Below are 266 nucleotides of genomic sequence, written 5' to 3'. Positions count from 1 at the left end.
GAGAGAGGGTGGTAATTGCGATTCCTGTCCCCACACAACACACAGGCAAAGAGACGGGGAGGGAGAGGGGCACCTCTCAGTAATTCCTCCTCCCGCTGCTGCTGCCTCTCTCAGCACCACAAACCCAACCGATCCAGCCTGCACATGAGACTCAACATGGTGCTGCTGGATCACACAATGAATTGGGTTACTGTTGTGGTGGGGTGGGGGGGGAGCCGGAGTGAGGTATTGACAGTGTGTGTGTGTTACAGCCGCGGCTCCATGCG

The sequence above is a fragment of the Chaetura pelagica genome, unplaced genomic scaffold, assembly GCF_000747805.2.
Source record: "Chaetura pelagica isolate M959 unplaced genomic scaffold, ChaPel_1.0 scaffold108, whole genome shotgun sequence".
NCBI classification, from domain to species: Eukaryota; Metazoa; Chordata; class Aves; order Apodiformes; family Apodidae; genus Chaetura; species Chaetura pelagica.
The sequence above is the reverse complement of the archived record's forward strand: the minus strand, read 5'-3'. Positions refer to the sequence as shown.